The sequence below is a fragment of the Mus musculus genome, chromosome 1 (assembly GCF_000001635.26).
Source record: "Mus musculus strain C57BL/6J chromosome 1, GRCm38.p6 C57BL/6J".
Classification (NCBI taxonomy): Eukaryota; Metazoa; Chordata; class Mammalia; order Rodentia; family Muridae; genus Mus; species Mus musculus.
In genome coordinates this window covers 159,615,126-159,643,007 of record NC_000067.6, presented here as the reverse complement: position 1 = coordinate 159,643,007, position 27,882 = coordinate 159,615,126, and the positions used below count along the sequence as shown (strand labels likewise).

At 41.7% G+C, this 27,882-nt stretch overlaps 1 protein-coding gene across 8 annotated transcripts in view; it reads right to left on the bottom strand.

Moving 5' to 3' along the window:
- Positions 1–27,882, bottom strand: part of Tnr (tenascin R) — a 408,001-nt gene that overhangs the window by 288,722 nt on the left and 91,397 nt on the right. For 2 of the 8 annotated variants that reach the window (XM_030252976.1, XM_030252973.1), the window contains exon 1: positions 446–27,881. The exons of the other annotated variants lie outside the window; for them this stretch is intronic. The gene's annotated coding sequence lies outside the window, so the exon portion shown is untranslated. Of the gene's footprint in view, positions 1–445; position 27,882 lie in introns of those variants that run through there. 8 annotated transcript variants of the gene reach the window in all.

Genomic DNA, 27,882 nt, shown 5'->3' with positions numbered 1-27,882 from the left:
ACCTTTGACTGTCTCAACTTGACCAGCTTTATTTTTGAGTATAGTCAGTCTTGAAGATGAGAACACTGTTCAATTCTATCCAAAGGGCCACAAGGAACATACAGTATTGACAGAAGCTCTTACCAGCTGTGATACATAAAAGTTTATGCAGAATTCAGCAGAGGAATGGCCCCAGGACTTTGGCCCAGAGCACCATGCATGGCATTGGGCTATTTTACTTTTCATTTCTGCTTTAAGAGACCAGAAAAGTCAGACAACTAATCCAACTGAGGTATTGGATAAGTTGAAGTTGAGCAGGTTTCTTGTTTCACTAGATGGGGGCTGAATTATGGAAGAACAAGTATCTTCAGAGATATTTTTGGTGCAGAAAAGAAAGTGAACTAAAAGTCACAGAAGCATAAGCCTTAGAACTTGGTTTTTGGGACATCATCTGATCCGAACTCACCATCTTATATATGAGGAAATAGAGCCCAAGGGTGTTACAGAATCTGCTTCCAACTTCAACACTAGTGAGGGCTGAGCCAGAAGTATCTATGTTGTGATACTGTGTGAATTGGTGTAATCAAACCCACTTCTTGTTCTTCCTCTGGAAAACAAATGTAATAAGAGAGATCACCACTAAGAACAGTGCACACAGAGAGATTGTGTGTTGGAATGGAAACATTGGCTTCAGAATAAGAAAACATTCACTCCAACTCCTTTCCACCCTAAGTGACCAGGGCTCTTGTATAAGGAACTGAATCTTAACCTATCTAGATAATGGGAATAATAAAAGCCCCTTCACTTATTACATGGAAAGAGAGCACAAAGCAGGGAAAGAATGTTCTGTGTACTGTGCATATGTGCAGTCTGAGTTGGAGTCCTGTCTGCGATGAACTCCATTTAGCACTATGGGCAAAGGAACTGAGAAGGACTTTAGAGGCTCGGAGATAAATTGTGGAATAGAATATCTCCCTCTGGTTTGTAATACAGTGATAAGCAGTGTAGAGAAAGGATCTACACAGCTCAGAGATGTGAGTGTGCATGTCTAGCTTAGAGTGTGGATGAACACAGGACACAGACAGGTCCCTTGTTCATCTCTCTGCATCTGTCTTCACTCCAGCCTGCATTCTGCTGCCAGATTCATCTTCCTGATTAAAACATTCTAATTTCTCCCCATTGGTATTAATTCCAAACACTTAGCTTGAATTCCCATTTATCATCATTAAAACTCATCTAAACTTTCCTACTTCCCCGCAATTGTGGTCCCTGCCAAACTCGGCTTTGCAGTGCTCCAGATACACACCTGGGGTGCCTTCAATGGTGCTTTCTCCCCTGGCTGTTGTCCTTTCCCTGAGATGTTCGAATTACACTCAGCTTTCCTAACCTACAAAATGTATTAGAAATGGCAACTATCTCACAGGGTTGTATAAATCGTCAACATGTGATCTGACATAAAACATCTGCAAGGTAAACTGCTTAATATAACTCAGCTCCAACCTCCCATGGCCAGCTCTCCCATCCCATCTAGAACCTTTTTGCCCTTGTATCCAGCATATCTTACTCCTGTTTCAAGCACTTAAGAATCCTGAATATTCAGCACACATTGAATGGGGGGTTGTCCCATGTCTCCTACCAAATGATAAGAGCATTAGAAGCAATGATTTATATTTCCCAAAGTCTGGGAATGTGATCTCATACCGAGTCTACCCTGGTTCAAATCCCATCTCCCTTTGGTCAAGTAACTTAGACTCCTTGCGCTGGTCTTCTCTGTGAAGCGATAATATCGTGCACCTTATGAAGGTGTCATGAGCAGTGCAGTGAATGAATCAGTCCCTGCAGAGTACTACGTCTGGTGCTCAGTACATGCTCTGGGCAAGTATTAGGTATTTATTGTTATGTGTCGCTTGAGCTTTGGGTAGAACTATGAACACAGTATTTGGGGAATGCCCGAGTCATGATGGCTGATCTGGAAGGAGCATTATATGCAGAAAAGCCCTGTGCTCATCCCATTGTAGAATCCATTGACCGTGTGCCACTGCTGCACTGGACCAGGTGTTTTCAGGAGCATGACAGGGCTGTGTCTTGGGGGGCCTTCATTCTCATTCATGTTTAGGAAAACCACCCAAGCAGAAGCAAGCGATCTGGCCCCTCTTCCTGCCTCAGATGCTTTGCTTTCATCCTCTTCACACTTCACAGGAACTGAGGAGGACCCACATCTCACTCTCCCTCAGGACAGTTCCCACTGTGTCTCTGACATTGCCGCTCATATCCTGTGCTGTAGTTTGGGTTATAAACATCCCCGAAAGCCCAGATTTGTTTCCCAGCTCTGTGCTATTGGGAGGTCATGAAACCTTGAGACATATAGCCTACTTGAATGCATTCATTCATTCACTCATTCAGCATGTGAGAGCCATCGTGCACGTGTAGAAGCCAGAGGATAACATGTAGGAGTTGGTGAACTGGTCAGGCTTGGTGGCTAGCAACTTTGCCCACTCAGCCATCCCAAGGCCTCCCCACCCTTTTCCCTTTACACGCTGATTTCCTCAGGAGCTTGTTACAGTGATAGACAACTACTACCACACTCTCTTTTGTCAAGTCCCAACCCAGCTAGAGGCTTCAGTTTGGGTACTCTCCTGCTAGGGGGTCTTCCTGGAAACCTTTAGACTGCCTTAAGTGCTGTGTTTGTCCCCTAATGCTGAGGTAATCAAGTGTCACAGACTGATAGACAACAAAGAAAGTCAGCTTTTGGAAGGTAATCATGTTCTGCTTAGGAACTGTCACTGCAGGATGGTGCCCCTTGCTTAGTCCTAACAGGAGACTGTCTTTGGCACCTCCCACATCTGCGTTTCCTTTTGATCCAGCTCTCTGGGTTGCTAGTGGATGGGAAAAGCTCAGCAGTACTGATGCTCTGAGAAAGAAGAGTTCACTGCCCTTTGCAGCGTGAGGACCATGAGGAGGAAGAGACCCTTGTTTACCTGGGAAAGCTCCCCCCACACACTCACCTCAATATCTATACATTCGGCTTCTATAATTCTCAAGTTATGGGATATATGTTGTGATATTTGTTGTTGTTTCTTTTCTAATAACCCATAGTGGTTGAAGCCAACCGAGTGACTTTCCTGCCCACTCAGACTGTAAAACCACACCTCCAAGGTGCCAGAGGAAACAAATGTCCCCGATGCCTGAATACAGCAGAGCAGAAGTTGGACTCTGTGGGAGGGACTATGTGAGTATCACAAAAGGACTCAGATAGCCCAACTCTGAGGTGGAGGTGCAGGGCACCAGCTTATGCTGGCTCTTAGAACTCTGGTAAAAGGGTTTTCTTGGCTTTCAGGCTGCCTCTGCTCCTTAGGGAACTAGTACAGTGGTGTTCCCCAAAGGACCCAGTGCCAGATTGATTCAGCCAAGCCTGCATATGCCGCTATTGCTGCAGAAGTACAACTCTAAGCTTAGCCTTCCCGTGGGACTCACACCGTGTGCTCTCCCACACAGAGACTGTTTCCACTGCTTTGGAAAGCACACTGTTACCTCCACCCATCATCTCAGTGCACCCTGTAAATATTTCCCCATGAGTGCGAACTATATAAAACCTAACAGGAACAGGTGATGGCAGGCTGTGCCTATGGAGCTGCAGCTTCTAGAAGCATCTCAGCACCTCCAAATTGCTTTCCGACACTCCTTCCATGTTAAGCTTCCATTTTCCCTTCTGATGGGGTCTTCCATTGCATTTCTCATTTCGCAGGGCTGATCATATATGCTCCAAAGGAACTCTTGATGCTCACTCATGAGCATCCCCATGGCAGCCCTCAGCCCTCCTCTGTTAATCGTCTCTGCACATGCTCATATCACCATGCCCAGAGATGCATCTCCTAGATGGTACCATACCAAGTTGGCAATCAACACTAACCATCTCACTTGTTAAGTTTGTCCTTTGACAGTTTCATAGGTGTATAAAATATGTTTTAAGCATATATGCTCTCATGTAATCTCCCTCTCACTTTCTCAGAACACCTTCTTCCAAATGCCTATTCTTCCAAATTCCTATTTTCACTAATGATTGTAATCTGTTCATATTTCCTTCCACAGCAACAGTTTGTGGGTGGAAAGGGCATGGTGTGACTTCTATGAGAAGGAGGAGGCAATGTTCAAGAGTTGCACCCACTTCGACAGCCACAGAAGGGGTTATGATAGTCTGGCTGAGCCAGTCTGGCACTACGGCCTCTGAGAACATATTAAACTACTAGGGATCTCTTAAAATAAGGATCCCTTGAAATAAATAAAATAAAATGGCATCTCCTGAAAGCTGTGATCATGTTCTGACCCCAGGAACATGTGGAGAGTTTATTTCCAAAAAGGGTCACTGCTGATGTGATCCAAACGAAGGATCCCAAGGTCTGATCAACAAGTGTTATTCAGGACAACCTTAAGTCCTATGGCAAGGGATAAAAGGGACAAAAAAAGGAGAGTCATTGATAGGAGAGTTGAAGCCATGTAAAGATGGAAGAGGTACTAAAGCAGGTATAAATCTAGGCCAAAGAGATCTCTCAGTGATTAACACTAACTGCTGCTCTTCCAGAGGACTGGGGTTCTGTCTTCAGCACCCAGGTCAGGTCAGACACTTCTCAGTAGCCTATAATTGCAGCTCCAGGGGATGCAGTCATAGGCTTAGGAATTCAGAGTCATCAGCTAGAAGAGAAAATTCTCCCCTTGAGCCCTTATGGGAGCCTCAGCCAAGCCTTGCTAACATTTTGATTTTAGTTTCTGACCTTCAAAGGTGTAAGAAAATTTAAAAACCAAAACCAAACAAATGAGACAAAATAAACAACAACAAAACAACGTGATGTTTTAAGCCATAATGTCTGTAGTATTTTGGTGTGGCAACTCTAGGGTAATTTAGGCAACAAGCCATATGCTTGTTAGTCTGACACAATGGCATTGCTGCCGCTATGGGTGTAGCTTGAGAATGATTTTCAGGACAGAGGAGAATGTCACAGAAGAAGACCCCTGGGTCAAAAGCAAATACTCTTGAGTTGAAATTGCACTGAGTTTCTTTCTAGTGCCCTGCTTGAAATGACTAACCGTTCCAATCTCCAGCTTTCTCTTTCACAAAATTTGTTCTGTTTGCCTCATGAATTTGGCATAAAAATTGAATCAGACAGAATATTGGATGGGGTTTGGCTCACAAATATGCATCTACCTGGAAAAGGGTTCCTAGATTCTGAGAGTCTATTTTCAAAATCTTATTGCATTTTATTTAGTGTGTGTGTGTGTGTGTGTGTGTGTGTGTGTGTGTGTGTGTGTGTATAGTGTAGGTCAAAGGACAAACTGAAGAAGTCACTTGTCTCCTTCTACCACGTGGGCTCCAAACATCAAACTCTGGTGGTCAGGCTTAGCGGCCAGCACAGCAAGCTGCTGAGCTATCTCACTGGCCCTTACTACTGCACCAGTTACTACTTCTCTGATTCGTGAGCCATGATGTTCTCATCTGTAAAAGCTCACGTTGAGTCCAGAATGCAAGGCTAACCTGGAGGTGATGAGATTATAGCTCTAAACAATCTACAGCAGGTCTCAAACTTGATCTACCTTGGGTAAGTAGTGGTTGTATTTTAAGTGGTCACCATCACCCCACTTTCAAGAGCAGGAGCTGCTTTGTGTCACTTTGTGTCATAGTTAACCTTTGGTCTTCTTCATTTCTACACATGCCACATGTGTTCTTTGGAGAGATTCAACCTTTTCTGCTATACAGAGTCTAAAAGAATTGTCAGAGAAAGAGATGGAGATGGAGATGGAAATAGAGTGATAGAGATAGATAGAGAGCTAGAGCTAGAGCGAGATAGAGATAGAGAGAGAGAGAGAGAGAGAGAGAGAGAGAGATAGAGATAGAGATAGAGATAGAGATAGAGATAGAGATAGAGATAGAGATAGAGATGATAGAGATAGAGATAGCTATGAAGTTCTTCAGAGCTGGAGAGGTGGCTCAGCTGGTAAATACCCTGGTCATACTAACCTAACAATTCAAATAAGTACAAAACCAGATGTAGTGGCATGTGTCTGTACTCATGGCATTTCTACAGGGATGTATGAGATGGAGATGACTCTCCCAGAAGCTTGTGGGCTAGATAGGCTACTCAGAACAAAGGTTAAAAAACAAAACAAAAGGGCTGGAGAGATGGCTCAACGGTTAGGAGCACTGACTGCTCTTCCAGAAGTCCTGAGTTCAATTCCCAGCAACCACATTGTGGCTTACAACCATCTTGTAGTGTGTGTAAGACAGTGCCAGTGTACTTGTATACATAAAATAATAAATAAATAAATAAACAAACAAACAAACAAACAAACAAAACAGAAACAACAAAACAAAATTTAAAAAGAGAGATTCTCAATAACTTGGCAGGTAAGAACTCTCTCCAGAGCACTGTCCTCTGACCTTCACATGTGTATAGGACACACACACACACACACACACACACACACACACACACACACACACACCACTTTAAAAGTGTGTTTCAATGTTATTCCCCCCTATAGTAGAAGTCACATGAGTGGAGAAAAGTTTATAAAGAAGCTCTTTGTTGCTGTTGCTCCAGAAATATCCATCAATTCATAGTGGTCAGAAGACCAAGAAGCCCTGGATAGAAGCACCTCCAAATCTACAAATGCCGTCGATCAAAGTTTTAACATCTCCTGGCAGGCAAGAGTGAGGACTACTTCTTTGGAAGCCATAGCATCCGCTTTATATTTTGGGTAGAAAACTAAATATGTCACCAGGATCCCAGGTAATTCTGACACAGTACATTTGCTCCCACACTCAAAGACATGCTGTTGTAAGTCAGCGAAGTAGAGGCTCAATTCTCTTATCAGTGGGGCTAGTCTTATCCAATCCAACAATTATTTTGCTGGAAGGCCATGGAGAAGAATATAAGCATAAGGTAGTACTATGCTGTTTTGCACCATTATTAACCTTTCAGCTCAAATAAAGTGGGTTCAAGTTGGAGGCTATAGACACTCGGGGACACTGGGTATGGAACTGGCAGATGCCACTTGGAAGCCAAACAACAGAGGAGTTGCTTCAGGATAGTGGGACACCAGGGACAATCGTCCTCTCTAGTACTTTATAATACATCAGGTGTCAGCTTGAAGGGGAATGGAAAGAGGAGCCCGTTATCCCCAGTGGTGTCACCAGCAGGAGAGGAAAGGAACCACATGATTCATTCAATTAGTCTATAAGTTCCCTCTGGATCTGCAGAGGGGCTTCCTGCGGCCATCAAGGTCAAGTTGTAAAGAACACTTATCTATGGGACTTGGTAGAAAACAAAAGAAATCTCATTTTCTCTCAAATTTAATTTTACCCTGTGTTCTGAGAGTGTGATCCTATCAGGCTCAGAGTGTAATAGCCCAGTTGGAGTGGATCAGATAGGATTTTTGATAGTGCCTGTGAGCTCTCAAATGGCAGGCGCATGCGCCCCAGCTATCTGCTTAACCACAGGTTTCTGAATGTCGTCTTATCCCCATCACCAGCCACAGATCTTGTCAGTGCTTTGCTTTAGCAGATGGTCAGCAGGAGGAAGGCCTGGGAAATGTCTTACCAGTCCAGCCTAAGATGTTTCTATTACAAGTTCCCAGGGACAACTGGGTTGCTTTCAAATCTCCTAGCCACTGCAATGATACCGGGCTCACCATTTGTGAAGCAGGCTTCTAGGAGCAGGCAGGCCAAGGTGGTGCACTGCAAAGAACACCTGATAAACACCCCATAACTCAAGGGGTGCGGAGACAGTACCATGGCAGAGACTGGTGAGGTGAAGCTTCTGAAATGGTCAATGAAGCCTATCCTCCTGCAGAGAGCTGCGGGTGAGAAAGGGTAGATAGGACAGGAGGAACTGGTATAGCTAAGTCCCTACCTTCAATAGGCAGGGGTCAACCACTGCAAGGTGCCTCAAGAACCAGAGGGCCTTCAAGACCTTAGAGTAACTTCAAGATCTTAGCCCTTTAAGGCACAAAGAGAGTAACGCCTTCATCTTAGTCAAAAGGCCATGACTGAGATTTAAGACCGAGAAACCTTATAAGCTAGAAGTAAAGTTAGAGGCAGGAGGCAAAACGATTGAGGAGGAAATGCCTTGGAGTCTAAAGCTGTGTTTATCCTTGGGTGGTCTTTAAAGACCCAGTGTAGGGCATATGTGGTCATCTGTACCATGAAGAAAGAGAGATAGATACCCATACATAACCCAGGCGGGCAGGCTGTAATTGTTGAGGCATGGCTACCAGCAGTGTGAAGATATACCTAGCTCAACCTCAGACTCTGATTGAACCCCAGGGAGGGGCTTTCTGGCATGGCCTTTTCCCAGGTTACTATATGTATACCCAGTATCTGGAGGTGCACTATGAGCCTCTAAATCTGGGAGCGGGTTTTTTTTTCACCCCTTGGAAGTCTCTAGGGACTTTATAACTCAAAACATATCTGGAGTGAAAGGTTGCTTTGATGCCCTGGAGTCTGAGGACAGATCTGAGGAGTAGGAAGTTCCTGTTCTACTGTAAAGAGCACAGCCTTTTCTTCTGGCCTATAGAAAAGAGGGACTCTGGCTCTGTCCCTAGAAACTGCATCCCCATAAAACCTTTTGATGGCAAACTCTCTGAAACTGTAGAGCGCAGAGAAAGTGCCAATGAGAGGTGAAAACGATTATATTGCTGGCTACCTGTCTATTGACACGGCAATTACTAAATGGTCTCATGGAGGATTCTCGAGGTTGCCGTTGACATACTCCATCACCTTCCTTATAACTAAGCCCCGTGGCCTTCATAACTAACCCTTTAATGGCTCAGGATGAGACCTACTCTCATTCTCCTATTTTCTCCCACCCTTCCTCTCTCTTTGATGTGTAGCAAACAGAAGAGTTTGGAAGATTAGAAGGGTATTGGCCTCTGTTTCAAATGTACTTGTGCAGGTGTTTAGGGGAATCCCTTTCTACCACAGTACTTAACTTCACTGTCAGCCTTGCCTTTAATGAATAAAACACAGCCCTTTAGAGCTGTCGGGCTATTTCACACTAAATTTACCTGTGCTCCTTAAGCGACCCAAGAACTCAGCTGAGCTCTGCTGGCAAAGCAAGGCTGAACAGCCTGCAAACACCAGGGAGATAGCTCACAAAATAAAGGAGCTAGGCAAGCCCAGTCCTCTGCAGGGCCCAGTGGTACCTCTACCAACATCATCTGCCTACAATGGAAAAAGGAGGGAAAGTAAGTATATTCGCTTAGTGGACTTCAGGTTGGTATGATTCATCCAGTTGAAAAGACCAGCATTGTGCAAGAAAAATGTAGAACACTGGGTGTGGGATGTGCTATTATCAATAATTAAAATGCATGACTATGCTAAGCAACCCTTATTATGAGGCTTTAATATAGAAATGTATATGTGTGCACACAGATCTACTGAATATATATATATAAGCTAGAAACAATGGGGATTTTCAGCATTCTGAAAACAGCCAGCTAAATTCTGACTATCTTTACAACTGATTGCTGTGTGCTTATTTCAAAATGAACTACTTCTACCTACAGATCTGCAGGCTGAGATGGGGTAGGGTATGGGGCAAACTGTAGGGCAATATGCAGTAAATAGTATCATATAGCTAATCAAATGAGGAAGCATATATATGATATATGACTGCTTGTGCATATGAATGAGTATATGTAAGCATTGTATGTAAGGGAATGTGGGAAAGCCATGGGTGGATGTGTACATCACATTGTGAACAGTCTTAAGGCACTCAAATGAGACTGCAGGTATTGCAGGTGAATTCGCTCTTTTTGTGTATCTCCATGTATTGCTTTATATGTTAAAAATATAATGCTTTTGTATAGAGTAAAAATTTAAGACTACATTTAACTCTATTTAGAAATTACCTTGGAGGCAAGTGTAGTTTGCAAAATTCAATGATAATGCTGGCACTATGCTATCTCATTAATACAATTTGCGTTAGAGGAGACAGGGTAATATGAGGTCAATACCACAGGGTACCACAGGAGGCTTTGTGGAAGGGTTCTTAGGTCCCTGGAGGACTTCACCTTGGGCCTAGGGGCACACCTAGAGTGTTCTGTTTAATGTGCACACTGTGAACTTCACTGTCAACAGGCACTTCACTTCGTGGAAACTTTACAAACAAAATTGCTTTTGTTTAAAGCAAAAAGCTGCTTTGGCAAATATACTTAGTGAATTGGCTAACTGTGGACGGTGTGAATAGAGCTGGCTTCTCTGTTTTCCAAGGCTCACCAGGGTACTGCTGCCAGGAACAGAGGGGACATGGCACTGGACTGTGATGAGGCAGGATGTCCACATGATGGCTGAGGTCACCCATGCTTTTATTTCAGTGTCAGATTATTTTATTTTCCTTGAAAAAAAATACGATTAGACAGCCCTCAACAAAACCAAGATAAAAGGGAGTTTATATTTCTTTATATCTCTAAAATACTCAATAGTTTACAAGAACTTTAGATATTAGAAATGAAACTAATGTTAATACCAAATCTATTAAATACCTATTTAGCACTGAATTTCTGAGCTCATTTCGTCTCAAGAATGGTTCTGGAGTCCTTATTGTACCTATTTTACAGATAATGAAAGAGAAGTTGGTGTGGGGGGGGGGTTATGGCCTCTGCATGGCCATGGAATATGGCAGAGCAATTGAAATCTACCTCACAGATCCCAATGCTGTGGTAGAACGTCTTGCTGTTGGCTTCCTATGCAAGGCTATGATGACGCTTTTACTATGAAGAACAGATAAATGATTATTACTCAAGTTCTTGGCCATCCCTTTAGGCTTTTACTCAAACTATCCTTTTAAGGATACTGGCCTCCTCTGCTTTATAAAAACTCATTTCCCATCTCCAGACAATTAGCTCATCAAACTAAGTTAGAGATACCCTCCCACATAGTCAAACGTAGCTTTAGCTGTGATTTTATATAAACCCCACTTGTTTATAAAGAGTTTATATAAGAACAAAACCCTTTACCCGCTTATGAGCTATAATGCCTGGCAGCCCAAAGCTATTTAAGCTTGCATTTGTAGAACAACTGAAAAAGTAAATGAACTAAAAACACATGAATAGCCCGCCACTCACTTCTCCTTCAGAATGAAATTAGAATTCCTTCTCATGTGTAGGCTTAAGACCTAAAACAATAAAGAATGAGAAAACATGAGTGTCCAGAGAAGATTCTGAGCCTGGTTTTGAGATGAGTCTCTTGCTGGCCAAGAAATCACAAGTGTGTCAGAAGCCTGCCAAGGCTCTTCAGTGGGAGACGGTTGAGTGAATGGCACAGGGGCTGAGGGGCTCCTGGGTATAGTCTCTCATATGTCTCTGTAGACAGGGGGCTGCCTCTCTCAGAGAAAGGCAAAGGCAGGAGATTCAGAGCTGACCAAGGGCATCTGCAGCTTACCATGTGTGTTACCTACTGCTGTGTCCAAAATACCTGACAGGGCAGCTTAAAGCCTGAGGGTCTGTTCTGGCTCTCAGCTTCAGATGGTTCAGTCCTTCATGGTGGGAACAGCCTGGCAAAGTTTGTGGAGGTGGGACTGCGAGATAGTAGATTATCCCACTGAAAGGCCAAGCGGGAAATTGAGAACCAGATCAGGAAGGACCAGGGGCACTTGTAATCTTCAAAGATCCACCCATGGGTACTTACTTTTACTAGTTAAGTCCTATTTCTTAAGGTTCCACGGGCTTTAAAATAGCTCTGTACTAAGAGCTAGAGACTAATCATTCAAACGTGAGCTGGTCGGGGCCATTCCAGGTTAAATCATGTAACAATGACACCAACTGGCTCTGCCTATAACATTTGGGGAGGAGGGAGGAGCACAGAAAAGTAGGGTGATTTTCTTGGATCTGAATGAGATGGTTTAGTGGCCCTTAACGGCTCCCAGTAGTGTTTTGAAATTCTCTTGAGAGAATCAATGAACACACAAGTGAAAAAAAATACACGTAGATCATCTTTGATAGATTTAAATCTGTTCTTCCTGGAAAATTGCTCTTAATTTGCTTTGTCAATTTAATTGCTAGACATATCTCCAGACCTGGTCCAAACCGAGATTCATTCGCTACAGTCCATTGCATCCATAGTTATTGTCTGTGGGGCATTTTGTATTGCTCCCATTTTAATGCGCTATGGATAGTATCCTCAAATGGACTATTGACATCATATAGGGCAAGACTTTCTGACATTTTCTTCCCAGTACTCCAAGAGCACAGCACTAATAGCCTGTGCTTCAAATTACAAGAAAACAAAAAGAAAGGAAAGATTTTTTTTAAAAAAGGAGTAGAAGGATGGAGGGAAAAAGGTTAAGAAAGGTTTTAATGGCAATGACAAAGTATGTTTTAGACAATCTAGCTAGTGCTGGAATGAAAATAGAAATAGTTTTCAATATGGCATATGTAATTACAATTAATTAAATATTCTGTTACCTAAATTATTTAATTACTAAATTTCTCACAGCCTGTGAGTTGATTTAATCAAAAAATGCCATAAAAATTAGAGATGTGGTGGATGGATGGCCTTTGAGAACATTCTGTATTATAAATGGAACCCTCAGCCAAAGGGAGGGAGGAGGGAGAGAGGGGGAGGAGAGGAGGAGGGAGAGAGGGGGAAGCAGGAAGAGTGAAGCAATGGTTTCTTCTTCTCCAATCAGCTGGGATCTTTGTCTCAGAGTGAGGGGAGAGGGGAAGAGGAAGAAATGTCCTGGGAAACGTACCATGTTAATATTCCAGAGCACAGGAGTGGCTCTGATGGCAGCTGTGGGCGCAACAGTCAGACAAACCCAAGCTGAGCTCAGCACTGACTGCTAACTAAATGCACCTTCCTGACTTTGTTTTTCTCATTCATGCAGCTAGATCACAATAATGGCGATAAAAAAATAATAAGGCCAATCCCTGGAGTCCACTATGCAGATGAAGGAAGCTAATATATGTAAACCACTTGACCCCATGGAAGGCCCCTGGCACACTTGGTGACTGTCAATTTCATGCTTTGATTTTGGACACTGCCTACTGTTTATACTGGGGACAGAGCTTACATGCCCCTGCATTTTAGTTCCTTTGAATGATGGCCTGTGTATGCAAGATGATGCTGTTGCTGATGAGACACCCGCTCCACTTGTCGCCAGTTCTACCCCCTTCCCTGCATCCTATCCATCCAGCTACACAATAACCCTTATCCTGCCTCCCCATCAGCTGGCCTCTGTCTCACCTGTGCGTCCCTCTGCCTCCAGTGGAAAGTCATTTATTCTGCTGATAGGCCTTCACTTTCCTTCACATTTTGGGGTTTTTTTTGTTTTTTTTTTTTTTTTTTACTAAATGATTATCTGACTGTCTTGGGTAGGTGGTTTATCTCAATAACATGAGAATGTCTCTGAAAATGGAATGCATGGAGGAAGGATGTCAGTCGGTCTGTGGCATGATATGTGGATATTAGTTGGGACATTTTTTATGGGCATGGGAAAGAACATACCAACTTGAAATATTCAAGTATTCTATAGTACCAGAAATCAGTCCCAAGTTTCCTGTTCCCAGCTGATACTCTTTTTATGATAAACTGTTCTTTTTGTTCTTCCTAAATTTCTATGGTGCTACTTAGTGCCAAACCCACATAGAACAAACAAAAACTTCAAAGCGGATGCCATGACTTGTCTAGATTTCCTGTGCCTGCCCCCACAACATATGGCCCCAAAACAACAGCATACGTGCTACCAGGCCCTTCCTCTGCCTTTTGTAGGAGCTGATAATGCTGGTCACATGCACCAAGGACAGGATTGCAGGTGTTTGGATATTACAGGATATATACTGTAGACAAAAAGAAGTATGTGTCGTGTTTTCACACATCCTGAAGTTAATAGTGTGTTTGAGGGTCATGCTACAAGAAGTTAATTCAACATGTGGGTCTGACTCAGAAGCTATCCCTGACTTGGAAGTCTTGAGTAAACCTGGACACACACACACACACACACACACACACACACACACACACACACACACAAAACCGTCCCAAGAAGTTCTGAGCAACCAAAGAAGTCCCATCTTGAATATGTTCACTAACTTGTAGAGAAATGAAAGGCTCTTTAATTTCTCTTTTCAACGTTGCCCCCAGGGCAACAAAATGGTCTCTGGTAGTTTGGAAAAAAAAAAAATCTCTCTTCAGAGTGTGTCCTGGTTTTTAACATTTGCCTGCAATGTCAGCCACATAATACCAATATACAGTCAGAGTGAGTTTTCTTATCTTGACTCCACATCTACATTTGTAGAACACATTTTATCAAGTACTTGGCAGGAGATATGGAGTGGCAAGGAGGTAATTCTCTTGTATTGCACTGATTTCAGAATTTTTAATAAAAACTCCCCAAATCCAGTTCCACCAATATAGATGGAATTGGAAATGTGTGCTTCAGACTGCATTAACCCTATAAAATCTGGATTTAGTTACAGGAGCCCTTGGCAACCGTGCCAGCTTCCTTGCTCCTGTGTGGTATTGTGCTTCCTCTTACCACAGAGACACTCAATCAAATTATAGATCAAATTCATTTTCAACTCCTATAGTCCACAGAGGCCCATAGATTACTAAAAAGAGAGTTAGCATTATCCACTTTTGAATTCCTGAGTGTTTAGTTTAGAAATACAAGAAAAAAAAATCAATTCCAATCCAAGAGGATTTATGTGTCCCCACAAAGAAATCGTGCATGCCTGGTTCAGTAGAGTTGTTACCACTCCAGTCACCTGTTTAAGCTATCCCCAGGCTACATGGTAGAGGTCAGCTCCACCTCCACCACCATCCCCATTCCTGGTTCCCAAACAGAAGCTGCTGTTCCTTCTGCTTTGTGGCTCACTTTTCCAAATTTTAGATTACTCTGGAGATAGGAAACATGCCCATGACACTTGAAGCTATTGTGGAACCTCTTACAGAACTAAGATCCACTGTCCACTATTAGCCACTGCCATTTCTGTCACTGATCCAAGACCTGCATTGCCAGGATATTGACATAGTAGTAAGAGTGGTGGTAATAACAGCTAAGACTTATAGGCAGCTAACTCTATTTGAAGTACATAAGTGTTCTATATATAATCTTGTCTTTTCCCCCGGAGCCCTCCCACTTTCCCAGGTCTCAGGACTCCCCCTCTGATTATTTGCTAGATACCTAACTCTCTTGCTCTTTTTTGTTCTTCTGTGACCAAAGAGCTGCCCATGAACTACATTTTGAGAGTCAGCAAGAGGCAGAACTTCCAAATAATGACTGTACCCTCTTCTGCTTCATTTCCAAAACCCCCTACATAGACCCCTTGCTGAGCCTAGGTCCTTGGTTTTATGCTAGTGCTCTGTGCTTTCTGAATCTTTCAAGTGGCCCCTCTTGACCCTGAGCCCCAAGCATGGTCTTCTAGGTCTCACGTCTCTTCATTCCCTGATGCCTTTGCCTAAAGTCTTTTTTTAAAAATTGCAAGATCTCAGGCTGTCCAACACAGAATTCCTTGTGCTTCTCTACAACTAATAAGCATTTGGGTATGATTTTAAATCTACTCATTTTATACTATTATTGAAAAATGTTCCATTATGCAGTTCCATTGTGAATCTTACAGATGTGATTGTAAAAATTCATGAGACACAATAGAGTTAGTTCATGTGAGTCTGATATTTAAGAAAGTATGGGATAATGGAAGGTGGCTGGGAAATTATAGAAGCACACTGAGCTTATTTGTGTTACACTAGAGTACCCTGAGTTCTAATGCTCCCTGATAAATAGCATGCTAGAATATGATAATAGAGCAGATGCAACTTGTTATTACATAGTGCAGTTGTCAACTGGGAAGCCATTACTGCCGACACTCAGGGATCCATAATGGTGAAAGTAGTGATAACATGGATAATTAAAATGTAAAGAGATTCATCATTATTTTAAGCCTCTAGTTTTTCCCATACCTACGCTTAATTTTTTAGCTCACAAACACACAAACTTGCACTTCTTTCTGCTTCTCCCTACCATGGAAACAGAGGAGACTGACTTACAAAATCATTTAAAATCCAAAAGAGAAAAAAATATTGAAGTCTGGGTAATCTACAGCCTAATGGATCATGTGTGGATGACAATGAGGGAGGCGTAGTACATTTCTATTTTCATGGTAGGCTTGTCTTTGGAGACCAAAATAATCCAGGTATCAGCTCATCAGTGTCTGAATAATTAAGTGTTGGATGAAGTTCTCTGCAACTCCAAGAAGAAATCTTCCACTAAGGGGGAAATGTCAAACCTAATGTCACTTGGGCTCCTTTTCCTTGTCGAAGGCTTGTCTTGCCTGTGACTTTGGATTAAATCTCCTTGCTCAGGCTTCTTATCTGTACATGTGGCCTCGTAATCACCATTAGACACTGCTCTGCAGAGAAGTAGGACTGAGTATAATGAGGGGGAAGTGAGTGTCAGTCGCAAAAGTAATATGCACCTCTCCTCACACCCACCTCTACTGAAACTTAGAAGTGACTCATCGCTTTTACAGGTTCCTCCATGACATGTCAGGCAGGGTGTGAGCATCTAATTGGTCTTCCCTACAGAAGGATAATGTGGGAACTTGGACCCTGTAAGCCCGGCTCTTGAGAAGTAGGATCAAGCCTCTGGTCTCTGATTCTGAGATATTCTCTGGACAAGGTAAAAACAGCAAGAACAACCTCCTTTGTGCAAAATCCTTTTGGAAGAAATGCCTTGAAAATCTGCTCTGGTCCAGGTATTTAGTAGACCAGTGTCTTAGTCAGGGTTTCTATTCCTGCACAAACATCATGACCAAGAAGTAGTTGGGGAGGAAAGGGTTTATTCGGCTTACACTTCCATACTGCTGTTCATCACCAAAGGAAGTCAGGACTGGAACTCAAGCAGGTCAGGAAGCAGGCGCTGATGCAGAGGCCATGGAGGGATGTTCTTTACTGGCTTGCCTCACCTGGCTTGCTCAGCCTGCTCTCTTATAGAACCCAAGACTACCAGCCCAGAGATGGTCCCACCCACAAGGGGCCTTTCCCCCTTGATCACTAATTGAGAAAATGCCTTACAGTTGGATCTCATGGAGGCATTTCCCCAACTGAAGCTCCTTTCTCTGTGATAACTCCAGCTGTGTCAAGTTGACACAAAACTAGCCAGCACAACCAGGTTTCTCAGTAATGAACAATAGTCATTGCAGCACTGTTGGACAGAGTATCAGATGTCCTTTGTAAATCAAAGTCAAGGGGTGCCCTACTCCTCCAAGGGCAAGTATTAATCTTTAATTTTCCCTCATACATTAATACCTCAAACCCACTTGGAAAAATTCTTATTTAGATGGCTACTTGGTGAATGGGTCTTGGGCATATAGCTTCTACTCAAAGAGCAACATCAAATATACAGCTCAATGCTAACTTAAACTGAAGGTGGAGAGAAGTTAAAATTGATATGGAATCTGGGGTTGCCAGACACAAGGGTCCACATATGATAGTGAAAGAAAAAGCTGGGCCCAAGCCCATAGCCAATATTAGAAAGTCACTAATCACTTTTGCTATTTTGGTAAGATCCCTCTGTTAATTGGCTGAGAGTCTGTAAGAAACACAAAGTCATCAAGTCCAAATTCCAGTGTATCAGCTCACCAGTTACACACAATGGCACAATTAGGGCAAATAACCTCTGTTCTCATCTAGAATAACTCTTTGTTCCATTTGAAAGTATAAAACAGCCACTTTATTTCATTTGCCTTTAATTTCTCACTTATTCTTAGCAAGACACACAGATTTATTCATGTTTTTCAGAGCAAAAACTATGGAATCATTCTTGACTTTTTTCCTTCAATGTTAACCACATAAATTTAGCAAATTTTACAATGTTATTTTCAAATATATCCAAAATGTGGTCTCTCCACTATTGTACATGTCCTGCTCTGGGCCACTAGCATCTTTCATAAACACTTTGTTCCACTGTAATCTATTTTCGACATAATAGCCAGAGAGGTTCTCTTATTTATTTCTTTGTTTTGTTTTTATTAAATACTACATGCCCCTGAACTCATGTATAGACAACGGTGTCCTTGATCTCACAGTACTCCTCCTATCTCTGCCTCCCGGGTGCTAGAACTAGAGTATGAGCCAACTCATCCAGCCAAAGTGGTTCCTTTATATTCCAAGTTAGATCAAGTAACTCCTCTTCAATGACTTTTTAGTTCCCACAAAGTATTAGGGAAGAACCTCACGACCTGTATGAATTTCCATGACCTTGTCTCGGCTAACATTACAACCTCCCTCAAGATCTTTGGTTCATCTCCTCAGGTTTCCGGGTTCACGTAGGAATTTTGAACTTGCCCTTCCTTCTACTTGAAATAATATTCTGAACACTCATATTGTTCCTTTTTCACTTCATTTTGGTTTCTCCTCAAATGTCTTTTACAAGCTCTTTTCATACCATTTAACTTAATTCTCTGGCCCCTTATCTTGCTCAATTTTCTCTATAGAGTTTAATAAAAATGTAGTTCACTGAGTACAAAGACTTCTTTTATTTTATTTATTTATTTATTTGCTTTCTGCTTAGCAAACAAAACAAAGAGTTTTATTTTAACCTTTTTTCTGTGTATATAGCATTGACTGTACTTAGAGTGTGCACACCCTCCATTTCCCTCCCCTTGTTCCTATGCTCACTCCCACTGGTCCCCATATTACCTCAACATAATCTTCCATCTATATCTTTACATGTATATCCATCTATCATATACAAATGTGCGCATCTGTCAACACACAGAGAGATAGATGTAGATGGAGAGAGAGAGAGGGGTGGAGGAGTATTATGGTAGAAAGGACATGGTAGCTCTCTTTCAGAGAGATAGCTCGTTCCAACTAATGCAGTGGTCTCCAGTTTCAACAACTGTCTAAAAATTAAATAATTTCATCCATCTTCATGGCCAAATGCAATTTCATGTGTGTGGATACCACATTCTTTTTATTAGTTCAACTGTTGATGGGGATCTACACTAATTCTGTATACTGACTTGTGAATAGTACTGTAGTGATCATTCCTGTTTTAGTATCTTTGAGATATGATGACTTAGGTACAGCTAGAGTATATGGTAGTTCTATTTTTAGTTTTCTGAGGAATATCCATACTGGCTTCCAGTGAGGCTGCACAAGTTTACATTCCTGCCCAAAGTGGCTGAGTATTCCTCCCCTCCCATATCTCACCAGTATTCACTGTCATCTACCTTCTTCTGATAGAGACAGGAGGGTATCTCAATAGAATTTTAATGTACATTTTCCTGATGGCTAAGAATGTGGAACATCTATTCAAATATTTTTGATATTTGTAATTCTTCTTTTGAGAAGTGAAAGTTTAATCAATTGCCCATTTATTTATTATGTGATTTTTGTTGATTAATTTTATGAGTATATTTTTTTAGATATTCTAAACTTCTCCCAAATGTGGGAAAGATCTGAAATTCTATGATCTGTCTCTTAACTCTGATCATTGTATCCAATTAAGAGTCTTTTTACATTAATTTAGTCACATTAGTCAATTCTTGCAATTATTTCCTGGGCTATTTAGAGTCTTGTACAGAAATTTCTACATTGGTATTTTCAGTTTACTTTACTTCTGTGTCCCTTCTTGACAGAACAGTACCTGGAGGGTAGCATGTATTCAGCAAATACTCATTGACTACCTAAGTAAAGTCGGTGAGATAAGGTTTCTTGCAAAAGTGGAAGGTGGTGTGAATCAGCAGGTCATTCTAAAGAGACTTTTCTTTAAGAGAGAATTAAAAAAAAAAATTTAGACCTGTGTATCAAATGACCTCAGTAAAGATGTGGGTCATGGAATAATGGGTTTGTGGGCCTCAAGCTTTATGCTTCTCTTTCCTATAAAAGGCTTGTGTGTGCCAGCAAACTCTGGGTATACCATAGTGAAATCATCACTGTACAGAAGTGGCACACTAAAATGTTTGGACATCTTCCTTGGAAGAAGAATTTTGGAGGCTTCATTGTTAGGGCAGGAACTGGCACCATTATTCCCAGCACCAATATCAACCAGAGCGTCTTGGCTTATGACTGATCTAAAGCTTGCCCGTCCACCTAATTGAGAAATCTCATTATGAAAGCTTGCTTTCTCTTGCCTACTTCAGAAGACACTAATTAAGAGCCCTAGCTTAATGGTTCTTCACTATGTTGAAGAACTCATTTTCATGTTTCTGTAGCCTACTTTGATTCCACTTGGGTTTTCGGGGGATTTACAATAAAATACATGGTCTCCTCTTTTCAGAGTAAAAATGTGGTCACCTTTTGGGGCTCAAAAATAGACATTCATGCCGGGCATGGTGGTACACACCTTTAATCCCAGCACTGGGGAGGCAGAGGCAGGCGGATTTCTGAGTTCGAGGCCAGCCTGGTCTACAAAGTGAGTTCCAGGACAGCCAGGGCTATACAGAGAAACCCTGTCTCAAAAAAACAAAGGAAAAAGAAGGCATTCATTGTTTCAAAGTCTCACCTAATTAGCTGGTGAAAATACATATATTCAGTATGTGTGTGTGTGTGTGTGTGTGTGTGTGTGTGTGTGTGTGTGAATGGTAAGAGTAAAATTACCAACAAGTCCAAGAAATAATGCATACAATAGTTTAGTCTTCTCCAAATAAAAGTTCTTCAGTGACCTACCAGGTGCATATGAACTATATGAGTTCATATCATTTGATAGCTCCAGTTGAAAATGGGAATACATAGTTTGGAATACAATGTCCATGTTGTGTTCTTTGGTTTTCTAACTTAAAATACATGTTTTATAGCATGTATTCCTGAATTAGTGTCTCATCCTGACAGTAAATATCTCAACAAGGCTGGTGAGGGGTGTCCCATGAAGCAAAATAGAACTCGGCGAAAATTTTGAAAATTGGTCAAAATATTTCTGGAGGTAAAGTTAATAAACAGAATTCATGCTTTGGGATCTCATATATAATATACTGCAAAACATACATTTAATTTCAATCTTCATAGAATCCAATGAGAGATGGGAAAAGAGAGAGAAGAATATCTTTTTTGTAGCTTGCATTGTATATAAAACAAAAAATAAAAAAGGTGTCCACAAGAATATCATACAATGCCTCTAAGTGTCTTCATAGGGAAGGCACTGTAATGTAAGGATTTATGTGCTCAACAGCATCCTCCATCACTCACCTTGCTATAGGATGTCATAAAGGGCAAGGGGTTTCCCTGTGGGTAGGAGAAGGGGCTGATCAGCTGTGCTGAGACTCCTTATACACTTTTGTCTTTCAGCTACAATTTAAAAGATTAAGGAAAAAAAAAAACAGTCTTTCCTAAGTCTGACACTGAAATAAAAAACAACTTTCCACTAATGTAGCCCTTTGTTCATGAAGCTAGGTTACAAATGGTTTGCTGCAGGCACTGGGGTTGTGCTGAGAATCCTCTCTATTAAACCCAGAGGGGAGATGTGTGAGTCAGTTATTGACTGGGAAAGCCTCATAGCTCAGGTTAAAGAAATGAGCTATCCAAGGTGCTGAAGTCCATCACACCAGAAAGGAAATGGAATTTTCATGCTCAATTCACTTCAGCTCCAGACACTTATTGAGAACTAATATGTATTAGGTACTGTTAAGCTGACACGATGAAGAAGAATTAAACCTTGTCCCTGCTACCAAGTAGCTCATAATCAGGAAACAGGGAGCTAGGTCAAATAATAACAATCTTGGGTCATGTTAAACCTAAAAGGGACTTGGTAAAGAAAGAATCATCTATCCCAGGCCTGAGGGGTCAGAAATGGCAACTCTAATGAGAAGACCTATGAGTTAAATATTTGAGATCATTCCCTCTATTGTTTTGTGGCCAGTCTACAAAAGAAAAACAAGCTATATGAAAGGTATAGGGGTACTGTGCTCACATACATACATGTGTATTTGTGTTTGTAGTTGGGAGTAGAGGGGGGTAGTGTTGCAAGTTAATAATCTGTATATGCAAAAGCATAATACCATAATGCTGCAAGAAATTTTGTTTACTGCTGAAACTTTATATTAGAGACAGAGAGTCATAGAGGGTTAAGCTGGAGAAATAGCCAGAGGCTAGGTCATGAAAGAGATTTGGACATTTTGTAAGCAGTCAAGTCACTGAAGTGGTTTTAAATGAAGAAGTGATATGGTTTTCCCCATGCTCATATGCAGCACTATAGTCTACAGAGGAAGAATCAAGGCTGGTAGTCAAATGTGATAGAGGAAAGTGAAGAGTTGGAGACTGGCTAAAAGGTTGGAGCTGAGCCAGGGGTGACAGGCCTTTGTTTGTAATTCCAAGACACTAGAGGAAAATGCAGAAGTATTATGAAGATAAAATGAATATGGACTTTATAGCAAGACTCTATCTCACAAATAAACAAGTAAACAAGATGGGGGCTGAAATAGGACAATGGCCATTGAAAAGAGGAACAAGGGGTAGTTTAAAGAAGCCTGAAAGAAGTAGTAACTGGACTCTTGTGACCTATTAGCTGAGTGGTGAGAATGTGGGGTCCAAGATATTTCTGTCATTTTGTGATAGGATACCAAAGCAACCCAAAAGAAGAACACCCATGTTCCTGGTCTTCACGTGCAAAGGGACTTCTTTTAGATAGATGCTGGCCTCTTTCACTCAATTTCCTAACCATGCTGACTTTCTCATATTATTCTCCCTGTTCCTCTATGTAGTGATAGGAAGGACCAAAAATCCACCAACCTGTTGTTAGAAGGCACTCAACTGGACAGGAAAAATTTGGAAATAAGTCTTTTTTTTTTCTTTTTCTAAGCAACCACTAACATTCATATTTGTCTCTACCAACTGCCAACTCTCTGTGCCTCGATTTTCTAATATATACAATGGACATTTGACAAGACCTGCCCCCTATCTCACAGTGTCAATGTGAGAACAACCATACCTTTTTCCCAGACAATGCTTTTGAAATGTCTGTGTCACACAGAGGTAAGGCCCTAGTGTTGTCATTACAGGAGAGCAGCGTAAAACAAAAGCCATTGCAAAAAGGATCTAGAAATGGGCCATTCTGCAAAACCCAGAGAAATTTTTATCCATTCTTCTCCCTCTTTTCAGTAGGCAATGAAAAATATATAGAAATATGACCACAGACAAAATGCCAAGTTCAATACTCATAATATCTATTCAATATTCAGCAATACACATGTGGTATTGCAGTTAGTTATGGGATGAGATGGTCTCTTTCCAACACATCCAAAGGGGAAAAGGGAATGTTATAAGGCAATAGCCAGTCATTTGGTGCATCCTAATTGTTGATGTGATATGAAAGTCAGCAATCATGTGCAAATTAAAATATAATTATGCACACAGACCATCCAGGATTAAGTCACATTTCACAAGATGTGTGTTAAAATACTAAACACCCTTTGAAATACATTGTGATCATGATTTGGTATTTACCCAAGAATATTATTACTAAAACAGACAAAGTACACAGGTAATAATTGCTTAATACATTAGCGTGCATGATAAATTAGGTGCTTAGCATTCATGTTACCCCAAAGGGTCAGTAAACAATTTAATTGTGCATCCACAGACACACCATCCAGCATGTCATTACTCCCTTGGCAGTGCAGACTGCTTAGCTCTGAGGGGATGGCTCAGTTTATTGCAGATCTAATCAGTGCCACCACACCACACCATAATCCTCAACTGGAACATGTGCATTTATGTGGTCCTGATATGAGCTGTGTTATGCCTTAGCCTGGCATCCTTATATCCATGGCTGTAGGCAAGAACATAGTGGTGGCAGACGTGGTAGAAGTGAAGATGGACTGAGCTTGTGATGTAATGAAGGCCTGCGGTTGACTTCATTGCTTCTATTCTTCACTGACCCTGACCCAGTTTCACAAAGCAGGGCAACTGCAAGGGAGGGGTCCTGACTGCTAACATTCTGGGAATGGCTTATGCATTATGGACCTGAGATCTGCTTTTATTTCTCTGCAGCCCTCCAGATCAGACAAATCCCCATCATCATTGCTTTTCCATGACACTTGGCAAATCTGAAGTGCAGCTTGATATTTATAGAAAAATCTTAAAAAGAAGTGTGATCTCTTCTCTGTTCTTGAAGCACCCCTGCATAAGTCACACCTCCGACTTCCATATCAGACGCCTGGTTCGTAATTCGTTTCTGAGGAAGAAGTGAATGGGAAGACTCCCCGTTCTCTCACTTCATATTTATGAATAAACTTTCATTTTCTGCATATTTTAAACTCTTACCCCCATTTCAGTGTCTTGGGAGTGAGCTATCAATCAATGGCCAAGTTAGCAAATTAACAAGTACTTATTAAATGCTAACTGGGTGTGGAACTCATGTTAAGTAAAATTGAAAGGTTTCTTTTTTTTAAATTACAATTCCAGCTGAGAAGATTAAAGGGTGACAAATGAAGTGATTTGAAAACAATAATAAAATAGTGTGTTTCAAATCACCGTGACATATTTAATTTATATGTAGTTGTGATGGTTTGTATATGCTTGACCCAGGGCGTGGCACTATTTGGAGGTATGGCCTTGTTGGAGTAGGTGTGTCACTGTGGGTATGGGCTTTAAGACTCATTTCCTGGCTGCCTGGAAGTCATTCTTCTCTTAGAGATCAGCAGATGAAGATGTAGAATTCTCAGCTCCTCCTGTACCATGCCTGCCTGGATGCTGCCATGCTCCTACCTTGATGATACTGGACAGAACCTCTGGACCTGTAAGCCAGCCCCCATTAAATGTTGTCCTTATAAGAGTTCTCTTGGTCATGGTGTCTGTGCATAGCAGTAAAACCCTAACTAAGACAGTAGCTTACTTCCAAAACTATTTTAACAAACACAGTAAAGCACATGTATTCAGAAAACAAACTGAAAAACAGCAGCCTGAAAAAGACAAAGAAAATGAGGCAGAGATATAACTGTGAGACAAAATTAGGAATAAATTAAGATTCCTAGCAGCCAAGACAGAAAAGGGAAATGAGCACCCTGAGGTCTTCAGTTTTCATGTGTACCTAAGAGGGAGTATTCTATTTTGCCAGGAGAAGCAAACACTTTCTTGCTACTAAATGCTATGGGAATGTATAATGTGGATCATCCTAGCAGGAACACAGAACAACATAATGAACAATACCTTCCACAACAATTTTTAGAAAAAATGTAGAAATGGTATTCGTTTGGCTACTTCTTAAGGTGACTGTATAAAAGTCACAGGAATGATAGCCAACAGGACTCAATAAAGATAGTTCTGCAGGGAATAAAGTTAATGTCCTGGTGTTAGCTTTCTGAGCAGCCAGCAAGAGTTTAAGGAGTATTAAGCGATACACAATTGGCATATGTTTTGACCCAACTTAACACTTACCAGTTACCACACCTAACCTCCTATTTGAAAGGACAGTTGCATTATCGTTGAATACTGACAAGGACAACAATACTAAGGGAAGAGTGCTGTGTTTAAGAGATCAGCCCTAAACACAGGGCCAACAGGTATTTTGTTATGAAACTTGGAACACTGACAGCTATTTTGCTAGAGACCCTATAGAAAGCTTAAAGTAGAAATGTGCCCGCACACCAAGACAGAAAGATGAGTTTTTTGGTTAACGTGTTAAAGAGTGTCTGTGTAGACTTTTAACAAAATACCTGAGGTTATAAACTTATAAAGTGAAAAGGCTTGAGGCTTTGGTGGATTCAGCCTATGACCAGTGCCCATGGCTTAGGGCCCAAGGAGGCAGCATACGGAGGTAAGAACACAGGGTGCAGCAAACTGCTTGTCCATAGCCCAAAAGCAAAGAGAGAAATAGAACCCAAAGTCTCAGAACTCCCCGCTAGGGCACAGACCCAGTAACCTGAGATCCTCGCATGTGAGCCAGCTCTTGAGAGTGTCACAGCTCTCTGCAGCACCAGCCTAGAGACCAAGCCTTTAACATGGGCCTTTTGCACTTGAACACCCAAATTAGAGTCATGTGTTTAGGACAAGAAAGAGGGAGGGAATGATATTCAGGCTGCATATAGTCCAACATTTCTTGAAAGGTTTTCTTTTTCACTCGCAATTTAGGTCTCTACAAATTTCCTACCCAAGGTGACTGACTCAAGGGTCTCTCATCTGACACCGTCAGTGAAATGTTAAAGTGTCACAGTGGATTCCTGTTTACTCGACTAGATCACTTTTTATTGGAAACAAATCCCCAGTCACGGTGGCCTTTGGGATGGCAGAACACTAAGCTGCCATGATGGCACTGTCTGATTCTGATGGGGCGGCAGGGCTGAGCCACCTAGGATCCTTCCTGTCAGGAACCTTTGAGGTGGATATGGTACACCTGCCAGTTCTCCCACTAGAGGCTCACTTTTCAAGCTTCCTGTCTTTAAGAGTTTACTGTAAAAACAAAATTTCAGAATAGAGACAGACCAAAGGACCTACTTCTACTCGTTACCTACAAATGAAATTAGGTCTATAGACCTAAAGACTGAGTTTTCAATACATTTTTTTTCACATAAAATTCAAAACTTCCAGACATCTTTAAAAATTGCAAGTCTGGCAATGTTCCTGTGTTAGGTTTTTGGTTGGTTGGTTTGGTTTGACTTGGGGTTTTAGAAATGTATAGAGCCTAGGCTGACCTGGAATCCTCTGAGTAGCTGAGGATAGCCTTAGAATTCTTATCTCCTTGCCTTCATGTCCTAGGTGCTGGGATTACAGATGTATCTATGCTAACATACTCAGTTTATGCCGTGCTAAGAATCAACCCAGGATGCCATGCTTGCTGGGCAAGCACTTTACCTAGTAAGCTGTGTTCCTAGCCTGGTACTGGCTTATGAGTCAATCGATGGAGCAGGACAACCTCAGCCCATTCGTCACAGCAGGGTTCTTTTATTTTGTTCTAGTTCCAATATTCCCCAGAGTCTTCTGCAAGACTCATTTTATCTATTTGCAGGAGCTGCCACATTCTATGGGCATTTGAGTTTTAATTCTTGATCCAGTACACTCATTCTTGTCTCAAATAGGGAAAGAGGCCTTGGTCAAGGTCATATATCAACTGCCTGACCAAGCCAAGAGTTGACACTGCCTTCCCAGGCCTCCCCGATCTCTGCAGCACACATTGAAGCCCTGAACAGGACGAATGGAACCATGCCAGCTCCTGATGAAGAAAGGACTCAGGAGCACACCCGAGACAAACTCTGCACCATTCACACAATTTTGCCCCAGGCTGGCTTTGCCTGAAATAATATTTGACAGCATCCTCCAGAAAAATCAATTTGTTTAAAACAGCAACTGATTTCACTCTGGGTGAAAATGTTTGGCATATGCAAAGAAGGAAGCCCTTTCTAACGTATGAACAAGCAGAATTATTTACCATTTACACATATACAACAAAATTGTTAATGTATGTTTTCTTAGAGGAGGGACATTTAAATATGAAGTATATGAGAATTTGGTTCTCTGAGAGCATTTTGCCCAGCACACAATGTCTTTCTTTGTTAGAACATTTGAAAGTGCGTTTGTCACTATTTTGTGCTTTTAAAAGGGGGAGGGAGGAGGAGGAGGAGAAAAAAAAAGAAAGAAAGAAAAGCTCATGATCTTGGGCTCTCATTTAGAATCAGAGCAATATGACAGGAGGAGGGGAAGCTGGAAGAAACGGCTCTGCCTAGATGAAGAAATCACAGGCAGAACGTTTCCAAGCTGCTAAACACCAGAAGGAGATAACAGGCAGTGTGTGAAATGCCAATTATGATGGGAACTATAATGGAAACAGTCCTAACAGCAGTCCACACTGCGCTTTGGAAAGCCTCAAGTGCCTGGCAGACTGAATCCTCCTGTGCTGGTGCTTTTGACCCGAGGCTTCCCTTTCCTGGGAGCCCTGCGGTTCCGGGGCCTCAGTAAGGTAGGAAGCCCTAAAGCAGCTC